This window comes from Columba livia, chromosome 6, assembly GCF_036013475.1.
Source record: "Columba livia isolate bColLiv1 breed racing homer chromosome 6, bColLiv1.pat.W.v2, whole genome shotgun sequence".
NCBI lineage: Eukaryota > Metazoa > Chordata > Aves > Columbiformes > Columbidae > Columba > Columba livia.
This window is the reverse complement of record NC_088607.1, coordinates 9,680,494-9,707,226: the sequence shown is the minus strand read 5'-3', so window position 1 is coordinate 9,707,226 and position 26,733 is coordinate 9,680,494. Positions and strand designations below refer to the sequence as shown.

Sequence of the window (26,733 nt, the reverse complement as noted above, 5' to 3'; positions counted from 1 at the left end):
CTGCAAGACCCAGTAGAAAACTGGAGAGCTGGCAGCAGTGGCTGGCAGTGGCTGGCAGTGGGAGTGTGCTCGTGCTTTGAAAAGCCAGCAAGCTCTGCTGCCTTGATGTGGAATTTAGCTGAAAAAGCAATATCAGTGCCTCATTTCATAATAAAATTGTTTATTTGTTTTAGAGGGGTAGGAGCTAAGGACCTGGTCAGAGATGGCCGGCATTGCACGCACAAAAAAGGCAGAATTGAGAAACAGGCTGTGGCAGTACACCCAACTGAGCTCACTTGCCAGGTTTTTTTGGCTTTGCCATCTCATTTTCCAGTTTTTACAAATACTTCTTTCTCCCAGGAGGGTGTATGAAAGAGCTGCACAGAGCAGACGGCTGCTGCTCCTGCAGGTGAGTGGCTGCCTGGGGGTGCCAGGTCCCTCTTTTGCACTCTACTCATGTCCACATCTATGTTTTCAAACCTGCTGCCAGGTCATATGATCCTAGATGCTACTTGTAGGAAGAAGTAATTAAAAACAAGAAATGCACAGTGAGGTGGAAGCCGTGATGTTTCATTCGGCCTGTGCTTTTGTAGCTGGGCTGCTGGAGCTTTGTCTGGGCTTGGTTTCATTTTGAGCCCTGGGAAAGCAAAGGTGACCACAGTTAAAACACCCTTCCTTCCCACAGTCAACAGAGGAGCTTAGGGCTGTGTGGATCCCCTCTGCTACACACAGCCTTGCATGCAGCTGTCCTTGTGGTGTTCCTCAGGGACATATTAATGTGTGCTCTTTATCTGTTGCATTAGAGAAATCTTTGTTGGAGCTGTTGAGGTGTACTGATAAAATCCATGCTTAGGGACTTTTTAAAAAAGTTGTGTTTTGACCCAACAGACCACAACAAGCCTTTTGGTTGTATTCACAGAGGCAAACGAGTACTCAGGGACTCTTAAATGTGCATATTATGTTGCTATTACAAATGCATGTGATGTCTCCGGATACACCTCGGAGCTGCAGCGTGGGGCACGCCAAGTAGCACCTCCAGATATATTTGCCGCTGCTGGCAGGGAGGGTATTGCAGCCATGCTCGCATCTTACAGACACGTGCTGGCCCAGTGCTCTTCTCCGTGTTTGTAGGTGAGCGTGGCCACACAGCAGAGCACGGCCTGGGATGCTGGTCCCAGCCATGGTGCACCTCTGACTCCATTGCTGGCACAGGTGGAGCCAGAGGTTGAGTTTTCCAAGGGGACATGGTCCTTCCCACGAGAGCATCCATATGTGGATGGCATCACCTGCATGCCTTCCAGGCCTGGGTTTAAATGAACTGAAGGCTGAGAGGGATATTAGTCTGAAGGGGTTTTATTTTGTTTTTGTTTTTAATTTGTGCTTGATTATTATCTGTAGCAAGCACTCGGAAGCGAGTTCAAGAGCCATACTTCAGCTGCAGCTTGGCCTTTCTTTACTGTCTTCTCCAGTTCTGCTTTACAGAGAGGACTGGAGGTTAAAGTGGGTCAAATATAACACTTGCCTGTGCTGGGTTTTTTTTTCTGATTATTTGTTTTTTCATTACTATTTACTGCATCTGACCAAGTGCAGAAAATCATTGTAAAGCTAAAATGAAATAGAAATCATCCAGGAGGTAAAAATGTTTGCAAAAGCTGCTGAAACCAAATGAATCCCTCTCAAAGGAGTCTAAAACATGCAAGATAATGCAGGAAACATTAACATAATATTATCTTAACCTTGTAGATAAGATTATCTGATGCGTGAAAATGGTCATCTTTTGTATTGATTCCACTGTGCCATGCAGCAGTTCTTAGGAAAATGAATGGGTCATTAAATGTTCATTACTTGATAGGCTCTGAAGCAGAAAAGATGTATTAGCAAATGAATTAACTGTTTTGTTACAGTTTGAATATATCATTAATGTGTATGTTTTTCTCAGGCAGGGAGTGAATTGTATGCATCTGCAGGGCAGCAGTGGATGTTGGAGAGCAATATTTACTTAATACATGAGGGACATTTACACTTCTAGAAAATTCAGGTAAGTGCTGGTCATTTATCTGGTAACAGGGAAGGGAGAATTTGATGAATTATTTATCCATTTCTGAAGAATGTTATAGGAGCGTTATGCCTCACACAAGTAGGATGCCCTGTTTGAGAGCAGAAGTGATGCACTGATGCTGCCCCAGCACCTGTGGGGAGCCCCACTGCTCCCCAGAAAGCCCTGATGGGAACCACAGGATACGTCCATGCTAGCACAGAAGCAGCATCTAAAATACTTTCCGCTCCTCGGGTTGCCAGAAAACTTGGCACAACAGCTGTGGCCATCTTAGTGCTCCAAGGGCTCTGTTGCCCACGGATGTCCCCACTTTCTGCAGCCCCTGGCAGACCCTCGCGAGAGCCATAGGGAAGTGGGTGCTTCCAGCAGCGGAGGGTGTTGGAAACCCAGCATCTTCTAACCTTGCTCAGGGCTGCCCAGAGGAGAAACTGCTTGTTACACACTGCTTGAACCAATGACCTGGTGCTGCAGTAAAAATGCCAAAGGCCTTTCTTGCCCCATATGCAGGATCACTCCCACCTGTGCCAGCAACAGAAGTTGTTGGGTTTTTTTTTTCTCTTTTTCTTTTAAAAGCCAATAAGGCTTATAATTACATTTGGAGCTGCTTTTCAAAGCCATTTATGTCCACATCCGCTACGACTTTAAGTGATATTATAAGCATATTAACCAATTAAGTGACATATTACCCAGAGGGACAGTCAAGAGCGTGATTTCGGCTTGCACAATTGTTAGAGAAATCCCAGGCTGCAAAGCTGGATAGCAAAACCGTGCCAGGAAACCTCTGCCGACGGTTCTGAACACAGCACAGCTGTGTGTGCGAGTGCAGCTCAAGCTGTAGCTTGGACAGAGCCTCAGAGACTAATATCACTGGTTCTAGCCAGACATTGTGCAGTCAAGAGCTGAGCAAAACTCCACTTGGTAGCTCACTCCTAACCTGCAACACCACCTGCTGTTTCAGTGCACAGTGTCTCCTCAACAGCAGAAATTGCTGCAGATACACAGAGTGGCAAAGCAACTTTGTCCCTTTACCCCAAGCATTCAGAAGCAGGTTTTACTTAGGAACAGTGAATAAGGGTGTTAGCTGAAAAGTTGGTAGGGCTGAAAAACAAACGTGGAAAAATATGTATAAAATTACTCCTCCTTTCTTTTCTCCATTCCCTCTTTCTTCTCTCCCTTGGTTCGGATTTGTTAAGTGCTAAACCAAAACCTAAGGGCTCCTTCTGGTTACATACGGAGAGGCTTTAACGTATTATCCTTCACCTCCAAGGTAAGGTGGGGTGGCAGCCACCTTTTGTAAGCCCTTTTCCCATCAAAGTTCTTGTATCCTCCTAAATTACTCAGCTCCTGACTTTTCCCTCCCTCCATTCCACCGATCCTTCAGTAGATGTAGCGTTGCTGCAAGCCCTCAACTTGTCTGGAGCTTGTAGGCTTTGAGCTGAGGAAGCTCTGGCTCTGTCTGTTCCTTTGCTTTGCAGTGCACAGTTAACAAACACGAGCAGGACTGGGGGCAGATTGAGGTGGCATTTTCATCTCCCTGTGCTCCAGCAGTCAGGGACCAGCAGAGAATCAGCAGGGAGCTCTATCTCAGATGAGCATCCCCATGACTTAATGCCTTCACCGTTCTGCTCCTGGGGTGATACCATTTATGGACTTTTCTCAGGACAGGGCCTAACATCTCAGCCAAGTGCTAAATAAGTAACAGAATGATGATTTCATTCTTCTGTTTAATTTAGGTTTCACAATCTGCAAGAATATCACCCTGAGCCTTCTCCCCCAGACTTCCCAAGCTGATTTTTATTGCTCTCCCATCACTTTTTCTCTGGGAAGCTGGGCTGTGATCCTGCAGGGATAAAAGAGCTCTGCACCCATGCAAAGCCTATGTTCTTGGCACTATCAGGAGCTAAGCTGTTTGTCCACATTCAGCATTAGATTTACATGGGACAAGAGAGGCTGTGTTCTAGAAAACAATGTTTTCACCAGAAGACTGAGGAGTTTCCAACTTAGGGCTTTATTTGTATTTTAAATTTAGCATTTGCAGATGTTTTATAGGCATCCAACTATTTCAACAAAATGATCACTTGACAATATGATATTGCTAGCCTTGAACTTCGGCCAGATTGCTTTGTTTACATAAGACCACCTGCAGCCACGGTATATTTTCTGACCTTCTATGGAGAAACAAAACTGTGAGTAGGGGAGCATTACTCAGGTCTTTTTTGGTTCATGAATGAAGCCCACTACAACATGTACAGCGGGGTATGAGAAGGAGATGAATTAATCATGACACGCTACAGAGAACGAAGTGCTTGCCATTCATTTAATAGTCAATCAAGTATCTGAGAAACTATGCGCCCCTTTGCGGTACAGGAGCACACGAGTCCATCCCAGTCCTACCAGCAGTGACTCAGCGGTGGGAGGCATAGTGTGATGGGTTATTCCTGTTCATTTGGCCTATTTCAAATTTACAAGAAACATTGACGGAGAACTAAAAAAGAAAAGTCCACTCCTGAAGTGAGCAATGGTGAGGTGTGTCTTGCCAAATGCTATTTGTAATGTCAGTGTACAAGTATATCTGGCCATCTCATGTTCCTTTACCTTTGCGCAGAAATTAAACACTGTCAAAAAGGCAGGTCTTTGCAGAATGCAAAGGGTAAAGCAGGAACATTTACTAGAGCTTTGAGGAAAACATCCTCTCTTCCCGCAGAAGTACCAACCAAACTACCTTGTAATATAAGTACAAGGTAAAATGTTAGACACCACTGTTTCTTAACAATATATGACCTTGTTTCTGAGCAACTGAACTATGGGTAGAGTCCAAGTGTCTCTGTGTAAGAGGTGATTGTACTCAGAACCAGCCAAAAAATGTTAAAGCACGTAAAACTTGATGTGCGAATCTTATTGCCATCTGGCCAGTGCAACGAGTTTGCTTATATTAAAGTTCATGAAGGGCAAGGGAAGAACCTCTTGATTAGAGTTGGTTCACAACAAGAATTTATTCAGCGGCTCCAGTCTTGTCTTTTAATGGTTCAGATAAAATAGGTTATTCCCAGTCTAAATTATTATCAAATTTTGTTTTGCCTAACCAGTTCATAATCACTGAGAAAAACTAGAGCCTGGTTAACACATTTGTCAGAATGTCCACCTGTCTTTAAGGAGATGGTCAATAGGCCTGTAAACTCAAAGCACAGCAGTCTGGTTTTGTGGGTTTTGTTTGTTTGTTTGGGTTTTTTGTTTCTTTGTTTGTGTTTGTTTGTTTGTTTGTTTATGGGTTTTTGTGTTTGTTTTGTTTTGTTTTTGTGAAAACACAGTATGTCATCCTTACTGTGTGTCTGATCTTCACTGCTTTAGCACAGTATTGGCCCTGATCCTGCAACCCTTATGCATATGCACAAAAGACATCCAAATCAGTGGGAGCAGAGTAAAACTTCCCGCAGGATTGTTCCCCAAGAGCTGTTTGCTGTGAAACGTGATGACAACAGCTCTTGCTTTTGCCTCTGCAGAGGACTTGCTGCTCCCAACGGGAAAGCACAAGGTTTGAGTCCAGCTGGGAGAACGTTTCCCTGGTGTTTCCTTCCAGCCGTGTATAACTACACAGCGGTGAAGGACCCAGAGCCCTGTGCTCTTCCCAGAGCCATTTTGTGTGTCTGAGAGTTTAAATGAAGGCTTAGAAAACATATCATGAGCAGAAATATATCTCCAGGCCTTGAGGGCATTTTGATTCTGAACCTTGGCTACAGGAATGCCCTGAGTACAACACAGAGAGTCCGGACTGAGTTAATTGAGTGAACCCACTCTAGCAGCTGGACATCACTTGGCAGACACAACATGTGCCGGTGCCACTCTCTCTTTCTCATGAAAATCATTGCTCCCCAGCCCGCCGGCCTCTTTTCCCTGAAATGATTGTTTCTTTGATTCACAATGTCAGTTTACTCTTTACTTGCTCCTTTTACAAATATCTTTCTTACGCCCCCTTCATTTCCTTTGCCATCTTGGCCTGGAAATGGGCCTCGATTGTTTCAGCTCACACAATCTGAGCAGAGATGAGCTGCAGCCAAATCTCCCGTCTTGGGCTAATTAATGACACAGTAGCACAGTTTCCCCGAACAAAAGTCTGTCACATTCCCCGAGTTCACATGTTAGCCTTTGTGCGAATCGAGAACTGACAAAGCACTACCCCAAACCTGTCTCTCCATCGCTTGTATTTCCCATTTAATCTGTTTCTCCTTCCTCTCTAAACTCTTTTCTCTGTCTTTCAGCAAGTGTGAAACAATTTCCTCTTTTCACAGGGGCCTAGTGGCAAGCAGATTAATGAACCCTTAACACAACACGGAACGCTGCTGCCAAAAAATGTATGAAATGCATTCAGCAGTCCCCACAGTGCACTGTGTGAGGGACAATTATAGAAAACAAAAGCTGCGGAGCAGTTCACTTAGGTTTCCAGCAGTCTGAAGGGTTTGTATCAGACCTACAAAAATGACCCTGACTTTGCTTTTAATTTTTATTGGTCAGCACTAGGTACCTTTTATGACTTTAAATGTAGCAGAAGTCAGGTCGAGTGGTAGGAACCTGCAGCCTTCTTCATTCCTGGTGCAACTGCTCTCCAGTTGACGATTTGACATCAGGGACAAATTCAGCTTGCGCTACCCCCTGACATTAATGTGCTTCTGCTTGAGCTCTCTGTATTGTCCTGAACTGGAACTTAACGTTTTATATTTCAGAGGGGCTTTAGGGGGGAGATCCTTTGATTTCTCACTGGCTTTTGCAGTTCCACACTAACCCTGCCCAATGGCTCTATATACAATATTTGGAAAATAGCTTGCTTTCTTCTTTCTTTCTTTCCCTTCCTTTTTTTCTTCTCCCCTCCCTCCTTTTTCCCCCCTTCTTTAATGAGCCTTTGTTGGTCCAGCTTGCTCTCTCAGTCTCTTAACACACTTGTGTGTGGAACACTAACTCCTTGAAATGCGAAACAGATGGATGAAGTGTGGGACTCGGAGATATTTGTTTTGGAACAACGCTGCACATCAGTGTCTGTGGAAGAATTTCCAGCAGCTGGGTAAGCCCGCTGAGAGTTTCCCAGCTTCAGTACAAAAGAGAGTCCCCCAAAGAACTTTTGGCGGTCCCCAGATCTCCCCCAGGGAGTTTTTGCAGCTCATGAAATGCAGACTTTGCACTCCCAGGCTGACATACAGTACTTGCAAGTTCAAGTGCTAAAGGTGAAGTTATTTTATTTTGGGGAGCTTCAGGCATTTTGTTTGCTTGTTTGCAAATGTTCAAGAAGTGATGTGATTTTAAAGGCTGTATTAACAGTGTTTTGGACAGCAGCTTCCATACTAAGAAATAAAATTATGCTTTGTAGCCACTAATGACTACAGCCTCCCAACACTCCTGTGAAAAAAAAGCAGCCTGGTTAATCACATTTTGTGTATGGGAACACAGAAGGTGAAATTCAGGTCCCAGCTGAAGTCAAAAGGAAAATTCCCTTGATTTCAGTAGGGCCAGGATTCCACTGGCTGTGATTAGGAGGCTGAGTCTGCAAATCCTTACTCAGAGTCTGGCCATTACACAGACAAGAAGCCCATTGTAGCTGTGCACTCGCATAAACAAGACTTAGTGGGAATGGGTTCCCAGACCCACGTTTTTATTTTCAAAAGTGGTCACTGATTTGGGATGCCTGGCTTGAGACACCTGAAAAGGCTTTTTCACTGTCAGGGAACGTTCGTGCCTGAAATCCACCAGAGCTGGACGTAAGGCAACACCTCCAAAAAGTCAATCTTGGTTTAGCAATCACTCTCATAAAACTTTGGCTTTTTTATGTCACTGTGAAAGGCCAAGAATAGCAGACTCGGGATTTGGGATTCCTTGTCCTTGGGACTGTCTATAAATACTTTACATTTATAATTTATTTTGTGGATATTGGAAGCATGTGTCAGGATGGTTATGCTTATCTACCATGAGTTGGAGTGTTCCCCAAGCAAGGCTGGTAGCCACATCCCTAAGCTGAAATATGCCCACAGAGACAAGTCACCATGAAGCAATCCATGTAGAGGTGACTTGAGGTTTCTCAAAAAGTATGCTATGCAGCAACAATCCTCAGGCACTGCTGTCCCCAGGTGCTTCCCAGAGGGACAATGGCAGGTTGTAGCATGGACCTAGGGGTGCAGAGCTGAGATGAGGTGGGGACTGTGGGAGCATGAGAGTAGAGCAAGGGGCTCCAAAGGTTCAGAGCACTGCATAAGGAGCAGGAGGGTGACTGTGGGAGGAAGATTTGCTTTCTTTCAACATCAGATTCCCCCCTCATGCCTTTAGCACAGCACATCTGAGCTCAGCCTGACTTCAGTGGCTTCATCCTGCAATGACGTCTATCTTCTGGCGGCCACTGTTCTGCATGGGAGACCAGACACCTGGGCCCCACAGTGCAGGGAAGACAAAAGAAAAGCTGTAGAGACACCCGATCTGAGCCCAGGGAGTACACCTACACAGCATGGGCAGACATGTACGGACCTTGGGCTGGGTGAACCCCTGGTAAGCTGTGCAGACAGCACTGCTGCGCCTTTGGAGCTGCTGTTAGTGAGCCAGCAGGCAAGGGAGAGAGATTCTGTGGTGCACCAACCTTGCCTGGGCACCCCAGCAGGCACCCATTGAACATGGTCCCAAGTTCGGCTATTTAGAGTATCACTGCATTGCAGCAGTTTGCTGTCAAGACCCAGCAGAACCAGGGGTGCAAGCAGAGCTTTATGATCTGGAGAGCCCAGAGCTGTTCTTGGTGCCCTCGTCATCTTCATCACAGTATCACAGTATGTTTGGGATTGGAAGGGACCTCAAAAGATCATCTAGTCCAATCCCACTGCTGGAGCAGGAGCGCCTAGGTGAGGTCGCACAGGAACATGTCCAGGCGGGTTTTGAATGTCTCCAGAGAAGGAGACTCCACAACCTCCCTGGGCAGCCTGTTCCAGTGTCTGTCACCCTCACTGAGAAGAAGTTTTTTCTCAAATTTAAGCGGAACCTCTTGTGTTCCAGCTTGATCCCATTACCCCTTGTCCTATCATTGTTTGCCACCGAGAAGAGCCTGGCTCCATCCTCATGGCACTCACCCTTTATATATTTATAAACATAAATGAAGTCCCCCCTTTGTCTCCTCTTCTCCAAACTAGAGAGACCCAGCTCCCTCAGCCTTTCTTCATAAGGGAGGTGCTCCACTCCCTTAATCATCTTCATTGCCTACGCTGGACCCTCTCCAGCAGTTCCCTGTCCTTCTTGAACTGAGGGGCCCAGAACTGGACACAATATTCCAGATGTGGTCTCACCAGGGCAGAGTAGAGGGGAAGGAGGACCTCTCTCGATCTACTAACCACCCCCCCTTGATGCCCAACCGCTACCTATTTCTAAAGCATGTTGCGATATATGGTGCAAACTTACAGCACATCAGCTAGTGTGTAGTAACTTGTGCACATGGCCTCATGAGGTAGCTGTGGTAAGCCCTTGCATTAAATATAAAGTAGCTTAACTGTCAGAGAGTGAGGGCTGGACTGCTTTGCATCTATCGTGGTTTGCAAGCTCACAGTGTTATCGAGGAGCAGCTGCTGTGCTGCAGATTTTCACCTTAGCATTTCTTGTGGCGAGCTGTTCATGTGGCTAGACCCATGGAGAAAGCACATGAACTGAAGTTGGGCTATTGAAATTTCATAGGGCAGCACCCGGCTCATACACACACACACACATATATATAGGGTTTCTTTCTGTGGATTCCTGCTTTCCAGGAGATTAAGATCAGCTGAACCAAAGCTGACAGTGAAACTCTGCCAAAACTGGCAAATGACAGACAAAAGTCAGTTATTGGCTCTGGTTTCTGGATCTCTGTGAATAACTGTACTTGTTTCCCTAGTACCTTTACTGTGCAGGTATCAGAGGGCCTCACAAAGTATTACAAGTACATTTTATGTGTGCATGCAGCAGATTTAACACCCTTGCCTTTAACTCAGGCTGCAGTTTGATATAACATCATTGTAATTTTCTTAAGGCCACACAGAGAGTGAGAACTGATGGTAGGAGGAGATCCTGGGTCCCCTGACCCTGGTCTGTGCTGTCCAAGCACCTTCCACTGGCTCCAACCTGGATCTGAACCTTGTCGAAGTTTCAAGTCTATTTTGCCTGGTCTGACTTGGCTTAAGAAAATATTGCACAGGCAGCAAGGGTGGATTGATGGGGGGCGTTTATGATGAACTGGCTAGAGACTGATTAGAAAATACCAATGGCAAAGGAATGAACAAGGAGCTGATGCAAGTGACAGGCTGATGAGCAGTGACTGTAACAAACATGGTGGAGAAGGGGTCCTCTATACCAAGGTGCTTAGACTAATCTTTCCCCAGGGTGTTTATTTTACAGTGGAACCCAGTGGAAAAACAAGGGCCCTGAAAGCAGAGCTCTCCAACTGGGACATTGGTATTTCCTTGTCTACCTCTTGACTCTGTAAATTTTTGTTTTCTCCAACACAGGCTCATGTAACTTGGCCCATTGTGTGCTGTGCTGGGCTCAGCCCTGGGGCATGAGGTCTGTGCTGTGGCTCCTTGGATGGAAGGGAACTGAACGTGGGTTAACCAGGCTGCTGCCATCACGCCAGTATTGGGCAGAAGCTCAGCAGCCATTAAATTAAAAATGAGAAGGTAAGTCCAGTAGATCTTATCTCACAGATACTGGGTCCTCCAAACTCTGAGAGATTCTAAAGTTTTTGGATTTTGAGAAGGTGACATGGTCTGGGCTGGCTGTAGGTGCTTCACACTGTCATGAGCTTTCCAGTTCTCTGGGGAGGGGAGAGGTAGGAAGGGACCATTTTCTGAATGTGCCTACATCCCATTGCCATCTATATGGGGAGCTAGAGCTCTGAAGGAAGATGTGAGGAATCGCACAGTGAAAGCCTCCTGTTCTTTTGGCACTTCAATACCTACAACAACTAAAGGAGATGTGCCAGCTTCCACCAGACCTTCAGGGTCCTGAGAGGCAAAGTGCGTGTGCCCAGTGCATTGTCTTTCATGGCTGTCTCATGGAATCAGGTCAGTTTTATTCTCATAGCCTAGTTTAGGCTTGTGGAGGTGAGCCACATTTAATAGATGCAGTTTGTCTTTTTGCCAGCTTCAAACTGCGCTGTTGTTGATGTTACTCTGTTAACATAAACTTATTCATAAGGCCAAAGAATGTGAATCTTTTATGGGAGGTGGAAAAAGTCCTTGGACCAGGATCAGTTTGAGTTCACTGTTTCTTTCTCTCTCTCTTTTAATAAGAAAAGATAAGAAATGTTATCTACTTATTACTTATGTGTTGAGCCAAGACTGGCTGGAGAGCTCAGAGAATGACACTGCGTGCTTTCGTGAAGCCCCTCTGAGGATGATGAATGCAAAGCACTACACAGAGACCAGCACTCCCATTTTGTTCTTTCTTGAATTTTGTTGGTTTCCATGCATTTATGGTAATAGCAGATTTAGTGTTTTCACAGTGCATTCATCTCTGATATCTCTGAAATGTGGGCCTGAGTTAAGGAAGTAGCCACGGGCAGGACCATCAGCTTGTCTCTCTCCTGCAAAATTGTCCATCAGGCAAAGTGAATAGCTGGAGTGTTCAAATCCTCTGAATGGTAGATTTCATGAGCTCTGCTGGTGCAATGGTTATAACCACATATTAAAAAAAAAAGAAAAAAAGAATGAATTTGTGTCTGGACACAACAGAGTTGATATTGCCCCTTATTCTAGTTGTATTTATTTCACTACAGATGCATAGCTTTTTCCAGGTCACTCTGGCTGTGTTTGGGTGCTTAACAGAAAACAATTGAAGGCTGAAGCACTGTCTCCTTAGATCTATCTTGTATGTTAATGTAAGGAGAGTTTTGCTGTTTGCTCATTCAAAGATGTGCTTCCACACCATGTCACACATGCAAGCCCTCTCATTATTTCATTATGTAGAGTTCTAGCATTAAGCCAAAGCTAAACTCTCTGAGGTAGAGCTTTTCTGAAAGAACAGTTTCCTATCCAACAAGTGTGCCTTAATCACTATTATATATTTTGCAGGAATGTGTCAACTCTGATGATGTTTTCAAAGCTAAGAAGTTGAAATGAATAATTGTGACACTATAATTCTACTTCAGTAATGCTGAAACATTTTGTCATAGTAAGAAAAATCTTTATTACCTTCAAAGATAAAAAGGTTTGCTATGTCACTGGTATTTCAATTAATTTTATTTAGACTCATGGGTCATATTAAAAACTGTTAATATTATGCTGATTATTTTACACATAATATTTAACAGACCTATATTTGGTAGTGCTCAGATAAAATATCTTAATGGTGCTCATTATTTCTTTTTTACTAATTTCCTTTCTGTGAGAAATATCTGGGTTTTGTTCCAATAATCACAACACCAGGATTTCCCAAAGGATAGGTATTCTGGTTCATCACTGTCATCACATGAGGGACCCTTGTTCATGACTTGGACATGTGGATTTGTTCCAAGCACAGCACAGGCTCCAGAAGTCCCAAATCCCCAGAAGCTCCAGAAGCCCCAAGAGCTTGCCATCAAAGTGGAAGACAAGGGTCACCAGATGGACAGAGACAGATGGAGAACTGCAAAGAAACCAGGAGACACGACAGGTCAGTCTGGTGGCAGCCATCTCAGTGGTTTCGCCTTCAGCTCAAACTCGGATCTTGCAGATCTGTCTTCCTTATGTTACCTTTAACACTTTCATGTCTGGCCATGCCCAAAGACACTCTTATCTGGCCATTTTAAAAGGCCTATGCACCTTACGCCTAAATCTTCCAACAGTTCTGGATATGATTTTGACTCACCTTTGTGAGGTCAGAAGCTCTTGATAAGAGATATCAGGACTCATTTGTAATTTTTTCCCCTTCACATGGCTTTTCTATGATATGTGAGAGGTTAAGCCAGAAAAAGTATTACATACATACAGTAATTAGTAGTAGTTGTTTGAAAAATGCCAGAACAATGTACATTTTTTTTAAGTGGAAAGTTTGAACTGAAGATCTGTGTTTTATATAGATGTGGCATGCATGGCTGGCTAGTATCTAACCCTTGACCAAAAGTTCTGGGCTCTCAGAGAAGATTGAGGATGTAGCGTTGGTCAATACCATTAAACACTTTCATTTTCCAATGACAAATGACCGTGGGGAACTAGAGATTGTGTTGCCTTACAAGACACAAAGGTAATTTTTATGCTTGTTAACTTCTTCCCCTAGAAGGGATTATTATCAATGTTATTTGGCCAAAAGTGAACAAAAAAGCTTATGATGGAAGAAAACAAAAATGTGCTTTGCAATTGTGAAGAGCAACAGGGTTGATGCTGGCAGCACTGCTGACAGCATTGGACTGATGAACAGCAGGGAAAGGTGAACTTTCTTATTATGTGGGTGAGCCGTGTCAAAAACCAGTACAGATTCTGAGAATCAGAGAATATTCACTGATGTTGTGTGTTTCTGGTTAGATAGTATTTCTCTAGGTAACAATACATTTCTTTCCTGAAACACTGTGCTGCAGGAACAGATCCACACATCTCTAGCTGGTAGTTCATCCCCAGGTGGGATCTTCTGAAGGGTGTCCTGTGGAAATGAGAGATGAAAACTCTGAATTTCACTGGAGTCAGCTGTGGTTCTGTGTGCAGGTTTCCCTTACAAGCTGATTTAGGGCTAATGAAGTGGTGACACCAGATTGGATGTGTTTCTTCAATATCTGCTAAGCTTTGGCCTAACACGACTTCAGTGAGAGCTCTATGTATGTGAAGGCTTGAGTATCATAATCCAAACAAAATACACCATGGTGAAGTCAGTTCTGGGGTTAATCATGTTAGCCAGTTAACCATGGGTTTAGTCTATTGTGGAAGGAGACAGAAAGAAACGTATCCATTCACAAACTGGAACTGCTGCTGCTATTTTATTAAACATCTGCATTCCGAATGCCAGCAGAAGCTGCTGTTTGAATATTTTATTGGGATTAAATGCTAAGAATAAAATAAAGATTGCTCCATTTAAAATCTACTACAGGAACTTGGCATGTTGAAAGAAATCAATTTGTCGCCAGAGATTTTCGTTAAGTCAGTTACAATGAGAAGATGAGGACTTCCGCATCTTTAAATCAACAAAAGGAGTAAATCATTGCGATAGCTGGGGTTGAGAGCGTTTAGCCCTTGCAACACTTTTTAGTGGGGCAATAGCCATCAGCTGACTTGAAAGTGTATTTTCACCAAGAAACCTTAAGAGCAGTTGAAACTAATCTTGGCAATAAGGGTTTAGTCTGGCTTGCATGCCATATCACTCTATCAGGAAAAGCTAGATGAGTTATGTAATTACATGCAAATGTTTCTCAGGATTGACGTTTCCTACTTTCAGACTGAAAAAAAAGAAAAAAAAAAAGATATGTCTTATTCTTGAGATGCATTCATTAGAGAAATAGAAACTTCTTATTTTTTTTAAGGGTTTGTTTTAGGGAACTCTGTCCTCTGAAATCCAAAATCAGCCTTGGAGATTTGCACATTTTCTCTGAATGAGTGCCTCTTCCAAAGAGTATAAACATGTCAGCATTTGAAAGTAATTATCAGAGATATTTTAAGAGGAAATCAGGGACATGTTGTGGGAATGGAGGGAGATATTTCTCATTCTTCTTTACTTCTTGGGTTATGTTGCACAGACAGATCTCACATAGAATGAAACTCACTTCTGTGCAAAAAGTCGGCACAAGGCAAATAGATTTTGCTTGAGCCTGAGGGCTTAGATTAGAATTAAGTGGTGAGTAGGTCCAATGCCACCCCTCGGTATAAGTGTGAATTTTATTAATCAAAGATGTTCCGTTGTTCTGAGCCGGCACTATCCCACTAACACTCCCAACACAACACTCAGACCTGTCTGACGGGGTATAAGTTTTGAAAGCCAGGAGCGCTAGATGGGGTTGTCGTGTTGTCCCTTGTTATAAAGATAAATTCCAATTTTGGAGAAGATCAGATGTGGGATTTTCTTAAGTTGAGGTTACTCAAGTTGAGGTTGTGATCTGAGCTTTTGATTGCACTGCATTAAAAGCTACTTCAGGTCCTGCTCCTCATAAAAGGTGTTACTATTCTTGGACACATTTTTTTGTTGCCTTTAAGTCAAAACAGCTTATTCTCAGTCAAAACATGTTGTCTACAGATATAAGAGGAGGATAATAGAGGCTTTTTGTTCTTTGTATTAAAACATTATTTATAGAGTTTCGTGCCCTTTTTCACTGCTTCATAAAGAAAATTTGGGTATTTTAACTTTGTTTATTTATTTATCCCTTCTTCTTATTTGTTACAGACACAAAAGCATGGAGACCAGGGTACCAGCATATGGCTAAATATAATAATAAATTCATTTACAACTAATACTTGTTGTGGTGAAGGTTACTAGCTCAAACTACCTAGTAAGACTTCTGTGAGCAATAGTAGACTGTGGTACGCTCTGAAGTTGAAGGCAGCTGTAAAGACTTCCTGTGTGTTTAGATTTCCCGAGAAACTGTAAGGCAGAAGTGCGAGCATTAGCTCTTCTCTGGGAGAAGCTAAAGGGACTTAGCACAGCTACAGGACACAGCGTGAAGCCCCTTCAGCATGCCAGGACTCAGCCTTTTGACTTTCAGCCATCCCAGTCAGACACTTTCCAAGCCACTGCCTGCACTGGAGCCTGCTGATGCTCCAGTCCTTGTAATTTAAGTGCTCCCAGTCAGCCCCTCTGGGATCCAGAGGTGACGAGGGAAAAATTACCACAACAGCCTTGCAAATCTGCCACGCAAGACAGAAACCTTCCAGACCTTGGACCCGACAGTCAGCCCCATCACTCCTAACTCTGCAGCCAGTCGTGGTTTAACCCCAGCCAGTAACAAAACCCCACACAGCCACTCGCTCACTCCCCTGCAGCAGGATGGGAGAGAGAATCAGAAGAGTAAAAGTGAGGATCCTTAATAAGTAAAGCAAAAGCTGAGCATGCAAGCAAAGCAAAATAAGAAATTCATTCACCACTTCCCATGGACAGGCAGGTGTTCAACCATCTTCAGGAAAGCCAGGCTCTATCATGCGTAATGGTTATTTGGGAAGATAAATGCCATCACTCCGAACATCCTCCCCTTCCTTCTTCTTCCCTCCAAATATATACTGAACATGATGCATGTGGTATGGAATATCCCTTTGGCCAGTTGTGTTCAGCTGTCCTGGCTGTGCCCCGTCCCAGCTTCTTGTGCACTTGGCAGGGCATGGGAATTTGAAAAGTCCTTGACTACTTAGCAACAACTAAAACATTATCAACATCAATCACATTCTAAATCCAAAACACAGGACTACACCAGCTACTAGGAAGAAAATGAACTCTTACTCAGCTGAAACCAGGACACAGCCTGAGGATACAACATTCCTCACCCAGCAAGTGAAAGCCCCAGCTGGGACCAGAAGCCTGAGCTGACTCCTGTGCAAGCGCAGCAAGTCATGCGACTGTGTTCCTGCTAGGACCACCTGTGCTACCATCATCACATGGCAAGGTAGGGCGTGGATAAATGGGAGAGCAAGGCAGAGATGGAGTTGTCATGACTGGGAGCCATGCCTACCATCACTGGGGAAGCTCTGCCAGTCTTAACAGTGGTGAGAGACTTTTGCCATTTGAGGTAAGTTCTAACAAACAGGTAAGATTCATGAATAAGGAAGCTTCAGAAGGAGCTACATCCCACCTAAGCAGCTCTCTCCAGTGTGAAGGCAACCAGCCATGTGGGCAGTCATGGGTTTGTGAGCACTTTGATCTGCTCCCGTCATGTTGATACATCTCCTTTCAGTCATTCCAGGCTGGGCTGGCAGGTCCAAATATAGTTCAGATAATGCTATTTTTAAAATATCTCCATTAGCTTCAGGAGTAATAGCATGTGAATGAAGAAATCAGTTTCCCGTGGTGAAGCAAAGAGTTTTTCTGGGAAGTCAGAGTGAGGAGGAAATAGCCTCAATGAACCAGTTGATCAGGCCTAAGATAACAGGCATTTCAGTCTAGAGCACTTCCATTTGCTTTGCTAATTTATCCTCATATCCAATAAAGAAATGGATAATTCAACAATGAGTCATTATTAGGCATAGCAAAGCCAAAAATGTATTTGCCGGCAATTCTTAGGCAGTTAGCAGTCATTTGGAATACTGTTCTCCCAGCAGATGCTTTCTCTATTTGTGTAATTTGTGGAAATCCCAGAAGGAGAAAAAAAAGAAAAAGTATTTGTGAGGCAAAATCCTCTGTAGGAAGACTGAACATTTTCATTTTATTAGCATCGTTACTTTTTTCTGTTGGCTTTTGCAGGTTCACGCACTGCTTTTAAGACTGAACTTGGTAAAAGGCTGAACTATGTGCCTTTAAGATAAACCACGGGGAATTAGTATCTAATCAAGCAATGGATTGTCCAAGCACTGTTTGTCCAAGCATTACACAGACAACATGTAATGCTTAAAAGCTTGTGAATTCTTTCAGTAGTTAAGCCCAAATATTTCGTATGATCAAATTAAGAAAATGTGAGATTTTGTGCAATGGGGTAGAATGAAGAAGAATAGCTACACAGACAAATTGTTTTAAAGCTTTCTAGGGACTACACAATAGCTCTGGGATCCCTCGGGTAAAAATGAAATAGCTACACCTTAGGAATATAATGGAAAGATATTATCAACTGTGGCTTATAGGAGAGAGAAAGAGGATCCAGTCAGACTTCCCACGGAATATGTGAATAATCTATGAGAAAGACTGAGCCCATTAAGGGTAACTACACAGTATATGCTAAACCTTGATAGATGTTATATGCTATTGGAAGTCAACTACTTTTCTTTCTGGATAGCCTTTTAATTTATGCTTTAATATAATATTTTAAAAATAATTCTGACTGTACTGGCACTTCTGACACACAGACCATAATTTCAAATCCTTTTATCAGCACATGTATCATTTTGTCTCATACTAGTAATAGGACGGGAGTCAAGGAATATCTGTAATTTCACTTCATGCCTCTTAGCAATAATGGAGTTATGTGTTGGAGTTATGTGTTGCAATGAAATACTATATAGCTCACTATTTATTGAACGAGGCCGGAGTACTGAAGAAGTTGGGTCAATGAGTGTTTCATGCAAAGAACATAAACAGTCTTGGGATCAAGCTAAGGGCTCCTGTGTCTCACTGAGCTCCTGAACCCATAGGCTGCAGTCCTGTCCCCTCTGGTATTTTCCTTCTGTCCCTATAAGCGGTGAATCTCTGTTATGTGGCTGGGGTTGGAACACTCCCCTGCGTGGGGAAGGTGCATTCACTGTGCTGCAGGGAAAGAGGAAACCCAGCGAGGTGTCCCAGGTCTCAGCCAAGCTCTGACGTTGCTAACAGTGGCCGCAGATTGTGGTGGGAGGTGGCACTGCAGCTATCACTGCTGCAATGAGCTGTGTTCAGTCTTCTCTTAGTGCCTCCAGGGAAGAAGTGGAAGAGCTCTGCAGCAGTGGGTGCTGTGAGTGGGAAGTGTAGTACGGGGATGTCAGACTTATCCTCTTCCTCTCACTTTCCTTGTTAAAACCGCACAGTGGTGCTGGCCAAAGCACTTTTTGACTAATGTGTTGGCAGCGCTGAAGCACATTCCCACTGTACCACATCTCTTCAGGCACTGGACAAGGCTTGAAGTGTACAAGAGAGGATTTGACCCAAGGAATTCTCTTGGATTTAATATTAATTTAGCTGAGCCGTTTTGTCTGTTTGTTTTTATTGTTACTTTCTGGCAGTACAGACTACAGAAGCTAAGGACTCCTATTGCTGATATTGTCCAAAACACCCAGTCACCCTTCCTATTTTTTCTGCACCCCTCTGAATTTTTACCTGCTTTTCTGTACCTGCCCTTCTCTATCCAGCCTCCCAGAACTCCCTGTCCTTTACCCAGCTCGAGCCCGGCACTGCAGATCCCCTCCTGTTCTTTGATTTTCCAGTACTCCACATTGATGCCAACTCTTACCATGTCCTAGGACAGGGGAAATGTGCTCACAGAGCACAGGTGGGGAGATAATTCTTTATTTGGTAGGGAAATATCTGTATGACCTGGTCAGGATGCAAGGACTGACATGAGGAGGAAACCATGTGGTATGATGTTGTTGACACTCAGACTTCAGCATCTAATGAGTCTCCATGTAAACTTGTGCAAGCTGTAACTTTTCAAAGGCCCACAATGCAGTCAAATTTGAGTGAGTTTCCATCTGCAGCAGAAAAGAAGTAAACCTACACAGCCTTCACCAGTAAGACAAGGCACAGGGTGATGAGTTCATAACCCCAGCTGAGTGTACCTGTTTCCAGGGAGCACCCAGCACAGTTTCCTGGAGGAAAAGTATCCAGAAATCCATTTGCTACAAAGGGAAAAAAAAAGTATATCCTCCCAAGCCCATTCAGGGAAATGGCTAGATCATGTTGGTTAAACCTTTATGTAAGGAAAGTCAGCATGAGGTGGGCATTTGTTGAATATAATACATCCAAATTAGCAACATTTTGGGGTATCTAAAACCAACCAAAATCATGGGGTTACAGTGAGAAGCTCAGCAAAATGTAGCTGTTGGTTGTACCAACTGCACGAGCAGCGTTGTATCTTGGTTCTCACAAATTTCATTGAAGTCTTTGCTCTAGGAAGTCTTAAATCCAATTGATCAGACTTACTGAGCAAGATATTGAATATTCGCAGTAGGAATTAAAAGCCAGGGATTGTGGCCAGCTTCAGGATTTGGTCTTTTCCAATAATCAGAGTTTGATCAAAGCTGACTTTCTACACTGCTGTTTGAGAAGGAGCTTTGCCCCATGATGATGCTGAGGTATCTGTGAGGCAAAATAGTGGTCATGTAATCTTAACTTGTCCTCATTTCCAACTGACAAAATGTATTGAAAGGCACTAAAAATATGTGGCACAGTTTCTTAAGACCTTGTTTCTTGGAGCTGACTGTTATAGTTTCTACAAGACTATTACATGGCTAGAATAAAGTCTAAGGGTTTCTTATTTAATCACATGTAGGGCACATGATGGTCCGCAGAAATATGCTGGTGTTGGCTGGGTAGGAAACATAACGATTTATTGCTTTTAAAACTGACCCATGAAGCCCACCAGCTGTGAACATTAGGGCAGAAACCTGCACCAGGGAATACAACATGATGCATTGCAAAAAGAAGTCTCTGTTGAAGTCAGTTGATGGACTGTGTGTTCTGGGGCTATGCACAAGCTTTAAAACAGGTGCCAGCAAAAAGAAAGCAAAAGCTAGAATCCAGCTGACAAAGGCAACATGAATTGGGCAATAAGGCTACTGGTAACCTGCAGGAAGAAAGGCAAAGGGCAGTAGAAAAATATTGATTTATTAGTGTGAAGTGGAAAGTACATGGGCCAGGTCAAAACCACTTACTTTTCCAAGGAATTTTTAGTTTGATTAGTCAATTATTTGCAGTGGGAGTAAATGTTATAAGGCAGTGGATGAAAATGCACAGCCAGTGGTTTCTGATTTTTAACAGTGCTTGCTTGCTAAGCATTCATTTTTTATTTTGATTTCACGGCACTTGGATAAGAGAGAGTGTAGGTGGCCTTTCAGATTTGAGGAAAACCAAATAAATTGTGCTTCTGCTTGTTAGGACAAAATTTGTCGAATCCCTTGTAATGGCATGCCCCTTCGGAGCAGGTAGATGCTTGGCAGAAGGAAGACAGCTCCAAAGAATAGTTTCCTACTGATAGAAACTAGTATCTCCCAGTCAAGTAAGGCCTAAACCAATCAAAAAGTGTTAACCACAGATACCAGTGTATAATTCCAATCTTTGTACGGTAATAAGATTTCATGATTACTGCTTTGAAGGCTGCACTCTGGTCAAGCAAGATAAGTATTGGCAATTTCCCCGAGCCTGAATTCAGTAAGATATCACATGTCACGTTCAACGATGCTCTCTGTGTGCTGTGTCGAGATCAAAACCTGGACTAGAGTGTATCACACAGATCACACTGCTTTTTAGGTGATGGTGCAGTTAGGATGGCACAGTCTATTTCAATATCAGGAATATTCAGGCCTAGGGCTTTTGTGGGTCTGCAACTATAATTGCAGTGAGGTTTTGAAGAAGTTGTAAAGACCAGGTTTTTGCCTGATATAAATTGTCACAAGGGAGGAAGGATTCATTCTACTTATGTACAGCTGAAAGCTTTAAGGTGCCAGAGGAAGCTGCCTTTGAAACATCAGTAAATAAATAGGTAAAGCCTGTGGGGCCACTAGCCTTTGCTTAGTGTCCTGACTGATGCTTGAGTGTCACCAAGGTTGAGGACCACCTCCTTGTCACATCTTCAGTGGGGGCACAATGCATAGCTGAATTTGGTATCAGACATGTCTGAGTGCTGGAAGAACAAAGTTGTGTTTGAATGACAGTGTGGGAGTAAGCATTTTACCAATAATCTGCTTACTAAATGCTGTGTTCAATCTCTCAAACATAACAGAAATCCGCCAGCATTAATACACTTGTGAACCAGCAATGAGTTTAAAGATGTCTTACTATTAAAGAGGAGTCTCTTAGAGTTAGAACTGTAAAAATGTGTTGGGTTCCAGACTTTGACACAGTCTTTCAAGTAAAATGAGACAAACTGCTTCAAGTCTTTGTGTTGCTTGGGTAAAATTGGGGTCTTATATCTTCCATTGTTTCTTGCTCTGGAGGAAGGGGAGCAGAAGCTTCTTTTATAACTCCAAGCAAAAGGGAATGATCTGGATTGAGACTGCTGGTTGTTGCCACGATACAAATAATAAGTACTTAATTCTTACAAAAATGTTACTGAATTCATTTGCAATAAATTAGCACTAGTTATTGAAACGTTATAAAGGTTTTTTCTTTGCATTATAGTGATTAAAGCAGATAAATAAGAAGCTGGACAATTTTGTGTGTGTGGGTACTGTGTCTTAGGGCTGCCTCTAATACCCCCAGTGATCTTTCCATTGTTGTTAATGGGTATTTAATTGGGATTTATTTCCATGGAATTTTTGTACCTTCAGATCATTACAGCACCAGAGGAATTTTATAGCCATGGGGATCAACATGGTGTCTCTAGAGGTTCTGTTTGATGAATGAAGTTAGAAAGAGTTGACATATAGTTAGAGACCATTATCATTTAGAAACACTTAGAGAAGTGAGAGCAATCCTTTTCTAAAGGACCCTCTTTGTCCTATGGTGTCTGCCAGCCATCTCTTAAACAATCCAAGGAAGGTATCTAATATTTTCTTCTGTTTTCAGTTGATCTTTCCTCAAAATCCTGTATGCCTTTAAAAAAATAAAATTAGAAGTTTTTATTTATTTTATTTCAGAGCAGTGAAACTGAACAGAACCATCCATCTCTGGAGGAGACAGCTATTGCATTTTGTTCCTATATTTCCCCAGTTTATAAGAGAAACCATTGATCACAGATAGAGAAGAAGAATAGCTGGGAAATGGCAGCATTGGTGTGTGACTCAGGAGAGGCGAAAGCAGTTCTCCATGTCACAGACTTCCTGTATGACCTTGGGAAGTTAACCCATTGCTCAGTGCAGAAGAAAAAAACTGGGCTTCTTCTGCTTTACTAGGTAGAAGATTGAGTCAATATTTAAGACTCTGAATGAGCGATGCGTGCCATAAAACAACAAAGGCATAATAAATACAGTTTATCTCATCCTGTGGCTTCTGCAATAGGATTACCCAAGATACTCACTGTGTTTCACTCAAACTAATCTTCAGGGATGGGCTATTGCCACCTATGTACAAATTTGGTGTCTTTAATGTTTTAAAATATGTGAAATTAGTAATGCTTCATGCGGTGCAATTTATATAGTGAAGGAATCTTCCACAATACTCGAAGTAAGTCACCAGTAATACTTGACGTTTAGCCAAATATTCAGTGTTTAGGGAGAATTTAGTCTGTTGTGATGTGGAGCTCTGGAGGACACACTGCTTTTGGCTTCCTGGATCAACAGGAGTCTTCTCATGAGGAAAGTCTTCATTCTTATTACTGGGACTGAGAAGAAGATAAAGGGACAAGGACACTTTGGTTGCCTTCTTTGGTGCTGATCAGAAAGGACACAGAAAACCATCTAGTCAGGTGAATGAAAAACATAAGCTGTAGAGGCAGAGATACAAGGAAGAAAGGTTTAAGTGGTTCTTTGCTAAAAATTACATTCTTGTTTGTGGGATAAAATGGATTTTAAAAGAATCTGTTTACAATTGCATGAATTATATAAGTATCCATTATGTAATTGAATAATAGCATAATCTTCCGTAATGACAGGCAGAAGCCTTCTAATGTTTGGGACAGGACTGCTATTTTCTTCTTACTTGGATATCTTTCAGATCCATTGTTATGCAATTCTTTACATGATGTTTCCTTTCTTCCCTCTTTGAAATTCATCCATGCTAACTGGCTGTATTTATTCTATTATTATGCTTCCTTGAAAATGTCTTTTCTTTATTTCCTATGTCTTGATAGCATTCCAAGCGTACCGTGCTGTGATGCTCTTTTTTCTTGCTGTTGCTGGTTTGATCCTCTGGATCCAGTTCTTGCACCTCTACACCTGTTAGAGCTAACTCCAAATATGGGCTAAAACTATCTCCATGCAAGGTGAAACAAAGGTCTTTGAAGGACAAAAAAGAACTTTAGTGAGGCTGGTTATAGGCTTACAAGGGATTTTTTTCCTTTGGTGGTTTGAATGGACAAGAAAGGCAACTCACATGAGTAAGCATTTGTGAGTTCGATTCCTGGATCAAATAATCCATTGGTTTTTTTGAGTATACGCTACTGCTAAGCTGGTTATATTTTCCTTTGAAACGTGTTTTTGCTGGAAATTTTACTACTACAATGAATTTTCTTGTTTCTTCTTTATTTTGACTGTTCCTTGGTAGCAGCATAATGTGCAGATTAAAAAAAAAATCTTTCTGTGAATTAACAATATGTTTAACATTGATGACATTTTTCATCTTCCTTTCAAACGCTGCTATACGGAGTTCATCTGTAGCAGGGCAGTCTTGTGGCAGGGATTTAGGGGGGGATGCATCTCTTTTCGAAATTATGAAAAACATCTCATTTTGTGAAAAATAAAAACCCACAAACCCCTTGGGAAGCACAGAGGCTTTAATTTCAAAACTGAACTGCTTCTGTCCACTTTTCTTGGAAAATCTTCAAGGAGCCTCCAGATTTTGAATGTTGATGTTTGCAATCTCCTGTAAAAGAAAATACCCCTCAATTTTTTAAAAAACATTAAATTATATACATATTTGAATATTCACATTTCAACGAATTGCTGACCGCAATGACATTTTTGTGCCCTGGAAGAAATTTTGAGCCTTTTTTTTCAACTTCTATTTCACAAAGCCGTGTTAAACATTTTCTCACAGCATTTGTTAATAACATAAGCAGGTTTATTCCACGATTGGGGATTTGTTTAGCCATAGGCTAAATTAGATTGGCCACATGTGGTGTTCAGAGGGCCACAGTGGGGTACGTGTAACACCCTCTACAAGTAACACTGCTGCACTGCTGAAAAACAAGGGAGGGGGATGAGGGAGGGTTCAGAAGAGTCGATAATTTTGCAGTTTAGTTGGGTTTCTGGCGGTGGTGGTGGTTGTTGTTGTTGTTGTTTTGAGTTGCGTGTACTACGTTTGAAGAGAAAGCTAGGACTGGTTGGAGCCTTAATAAGAAATAAAAAAATTGGAGGTGAAAGGGCTCACTGATAAAAGAGCTGCTTTCATTTACTGCTCCAGGCATCTGCTGTAAAGGAGCCAAAGCGAATGTGCGAGCATCAGAGACAGTCGCAGGAGGGAGGAGGCAACAGTCAGAGCTGTGAGTAACTGTACATAAACATAATTTAAATCAAAACAGCTGAATAACAATTTAGGACATAAAAGGAAAGAGAAAAGGTGGAATGAAGTAAAGAAAAACAAACCCCACAAATTGACAACAGTCAAATGAGAGAGGAACGTGGAGGTGCAACAAATGGAAGATGAAAAATCAAGCAAAGCTATCAGAGACCGGTGGTTCATTCCTATGGTATCCTGCGGTTCCCAGCTCAATTACTCAATAAGGTCTCGTGCTTTCCAGGCCAAGAGGAGCCCTGAAGTACCGAATCTCTCCTTCAGGCTTCTTGTCTTCAAACACAGGGCTCTTCACAGCTCAGCTTCCCCATACTCGCCTCTTTATGCTGTTTTCTGTGGCACTTCGCAGCCCTTGGCTCCTCCAGTGACCCACCATGCTCACTTCTACCACTGCCATCCTTCTCACTTGCCTGGAGCCACTCATGCTCTTTCCAGATAAGTCCTCCTTTCCCCCAGAAGCCCTCCCCAAACATTGCTTACTCCTGCTCGGCCCCTGCTGGCACCCGCCAGCTGGAGTCAGCCAGTCCCAGTGTGTTATCTATCGCTCATCATCTTGCCGTTCCATGTCACTGCTGTTGTCTCTTTCCAGGTTCACATAGGTCCTTTTATAAAGAGGTTTTCATCCACAATTAAGGCTCATAAGTCCTAACACAACAGCTGTTGATACACTACAGGCACCGAGGCCTTTGTGTCTTCTGCCTTTTCTGAGTCCCACCCAGTGTCACTGGCTGGTGTCCTTACAAATGAGTAAGTACAAATTTGGATTTTTTTTCATCCTGTTAAATATTTGGCCTTGATGATACCACATGGCAATAAGTGCCACTGATGACTCAGTTTCAAATGTGTTTTCCCGACATTTTTATTAAATGTGGAGAGCAAGCAGAACACTGCCAGGTCAATGTGGCTAATGGAGAATGCTGTTGATGGGCTTCACAAAGACTAATTGCCCACTCCTTCAAATCCAAAAGACGTTGTTGTGATGGAACAAAGACCCATCTTTGTTCAGTGGCTGGAGAAGAATGGCAAGAGCAGAAGAAAACAGTAGGATAAAAGCGTGTCTCAAGCAGAGGCTGTTACCCCATGCTTCTGAGGATGTTATTAAAGGCTCTGCAGTAGACCTTTCGTGAAATGTCTCCCTGACCCCAGTGCTGAAGCCTCCTTTGTGCCTGGAAGAATGAGGGCTTAAACCCTTTCCAAAATACTTGGGGTTTTGCTTTCTCATTAGTGCAAACATAGGTTTGCTTGCATTTTGGGCATGCTTCATTTCTCAGGTTTGTAATATGAGAAAAAGCTAAGAAACAAAATAATCCTCCCTCCTTTATGAGAGACACAGTGTTATTTCCCTCCCTGATCTATATGTCCAATTAGTTCATAAAAGTTCCTCTCTGCTAATTTGATATCCTGTTTTCCAGCTTCACCAACATCTGAGCCATCTGATCTGTGTGTGAGTGTATAGTAGGATGAGGATATGTGACAATATTTTTTTCCACAGCAGAAATGTGTATATTTTTTCATGCATACATAATTAAAAATGGTTGAAAGCGACTTTGATTAAGCTTTCTCAAGAATTCAAACTAATGTTAATCGTATTTCAGGAGAGATCATGCAATAATATTTTCAGCCAAAAAAGGGGGGCTGCTTAGGGAAAGCCACCATATAAGTAAAAAAAAAAAGAGCTCATGACTGGAAATATTTTGTTGTCTTTTATTCAGCCTATACTAACAAGTGACCACTGTCAAGCAGTTACTAGGATAAATAATACATAATAGCAAGGCTAGAGAGAAATGAAGAGTCATAGACAAGGGAGGAGAATATTGTTTCAT

The 26,733-nt window shown here is 42.7% G+C and overlaps 1 long non-coding RNA gene across 1 annotated transcript; it reads left to right on the top strand.

The window, feature by feature from the left end:
• Positions 1–264: 264 nt before the first annotated feature.
• LOC110360691 (uncharacterized) lies at positions 265–16,891 on the top strand. The gene is made up of 6 exons (XR_002416761.2): positions 265–388; positions 1,919–2,017; positions 10,528–10,695; positions 12,091–12,190; positions 12,534–12,670; positions 15,359–16,891. It is a non-coding gene; the product is annotated as an uncharacterized LOC110360691 (long non-coding RNA).
• The last annotated feature ends 9,842 nt before the right edge of the window (positions 16,892–26,733 follow it).